Raw genomic sequence first — 2353 nt, 5'->3', positions numbered from 1 at the left:
TGGAGGAGGCGCATAGATCAAGATTTTCGATCAATCCCGGGGCCACTAAGATGTATTTGGATCTAAAGAGAGATTATTGGTGGCCTTGCATGAAGAGGGATGTTGCGTGGGTTATAGAGAGGTGCTTGACCTGTCGTCGGGTTAAGGCCGAGCACCAGCGGCCGCATGGCAAGTTGCAGCCACCTGAGGTTCCCCAGTGGAAGTGGGAACAGATTACTATGGATTTCATCACCAAGTTTCCAAGAACCTCAAGAGGTGTCAACGCAATCTGGGTGATTGTAGATCGGTTGACAAAGAGCGGCCATTTCCTTGTTATCAGTGAGAGTTCTTCTGCAGAGAAGTTGGCAGAGGTATACGTGAGAGAGGTGGTGTCACGGCATGGAGTGCCGATCTCGATTGTGTCTGATAGAGATATGCGTTTCACTTCCAGGTTTTGGAAGAAGTTTCACGAGGAGCTGGGTACAAGATTGCATTTCAGCACAACTTACCACCCTCAGACCGACGGTCAGAGTGAGCGGACTATTCCGACACTCGAGGACATGCTTCGTGCATGTGTATTGGACTTTAGAGGGAGTTGGGACACGTATCTGGCTTTGGCAGAATTTTCCTATAACAACAGCCATCATTCGAGTATTGGTTTTCCTCCCTTCGAGTTGTTGTATGGAAGGAGGTGTCGGACTCCAATTTGTTGGGGAGAGGTAGGGCAACGGGTGATGGGTAGTACGGAGATAGTGCTCAAGACTATTGAGCAGATTCAGCAGGTTAGACAGAGGTTGCTGACAGCTCAGAGTCGTAAGAAGAGCTACGCGGATAAGCGTCACTTAGAGCTTGAGTTCCAAGTTGGTCATTTCATTCTTCTGAAGGTATCACCTTGGAAAGGTGTGATTCGGTTCAGGAAGAGAGGCTAGTTGGGGCCTCAGTATATTGGTCCATTTAGAGTGATCGCAAGGGTGGGCAGGGTAGCGTATTATTTGGAGTTACCTGTGGAGTTGGGTCAGATTCATGATACCTTCCACATGTCTCAGTTGAGGAAGTGTATTGCCGACGAATCAGCAGTGGTGCCATTGGAGGATGTTTAGGTGGATGCGAGCCTAAATTATGTTGAAAGGCCAATTGCGATACGGGATCGAAGGATCAAGTTTTTGAGAAACAAGAAGGTGTCCTTGGTGCAAGTTCAGTGGCAGCATCGAAAAGGGTCCAAGTTGACGTGGGAACCGGAGATCGATATGCGTGAGCAGTACCAAGAGTTATATGCAGAGTGAGACTTCGAAGGAGAAGTCTAATTCTAGTGGGGTAGAATTGTAACATCCGGAGTTTGGGTACGTAATTTTATTACCTTGAATTATAATTTTTCTGAGGGAACTCGACGAGTTGGTGCGTCATCTCGTCGAGTAGAGTCTTAACTATTGGCACGGTTTTTCGACCGGACTCGACGACTCAGGTATCTGACTCGCCGAGTCGGTGCTGATTAGGAAAACCCTAATCCTCGGGTTTGGGAGCCTATATAAAGACCTTAATATCCTTCATTTGCGGCCACCTTGTTCCAGAAAACCTTAGAGAGTAGAGATAGTGAGTTTGAGGGTAAGAGGAGGCTATTTCTTCATATTTTGTGTGGTTTTGCTAGAGGAAGAAGAGAGGATCCATCTAGAACGTGAAGGGAGCTTGAATTGGGGCTAATCATCTTGAGATATTGTCTTTGGTGGTATAATTCTTTCAATTTCACGTTCATATAGTGAATTTCATAGTTTTAGAGTTTTCCCTCATAATTTCATGAGATCTAGTGAGTATGAGGTCCTGTTTGGAGTTATGACAACAGATCTGGACCATGAGAGGTCCCTAGAGTCATTATTTCTCAGCTTTTTGCTAGCAAATAAGCAATTGGAGACTAGGTTGCCATTTCTAGTGTTATTTCTCCATTTGAGGCTTGATATGGGTTGCATGCACGTAAAGGTTGCACCTTTACGTGACTTTCCAGTGTTTAAGGGTTGGATCTATGATTTGGTTAAGCAGATCTGGCCTCAGGAGATTTTTTTAGCGAGTCCATGGAGGAAACTCGCTGAGTCCATATGTACACTCGAAGAATCGGACCGGGTTGCCCCGAGGTCCGACTCTAGTGGTGACCCGATGAGTTGAGGGGTGACTTAATGAGTCGAGTGAGGCTTACAAAGGGAAGAGTTTGTGGGGGATGATGGGACTCGCCGAGTCGTCATATTCACTCAACGAGTCTGGTCAAAATAGACATTTGACTTTTAGGGTTTGTCAACAAGTGGGCCTTTGGGCCTGTAGAGGGGTAGAATGGTATTTTACCCTTCTAGGGATTTTTATGAGAGAATATCCAAGTTGGTGGAGAGAC

The sequence above is a fragment of the Lactuca sativa genome, chromosome 4 (genome assembly GCF_002870075.4).
Source record: "Lactuca sativa cultivar Salinas chromosome 4, Lsat_Salinas_v11, whole genome shotgun sequence".
In the NCBI taxonomy this organism is placed as follows: Eukaryota; Viridiplantae; Streptophyta; class Magnoliopsida; order Asterales; family Asteraceae; genus Lactuca; species Lactuca sativa.
Note: the sequence above shows the minus strand (reverse complement) of the source record.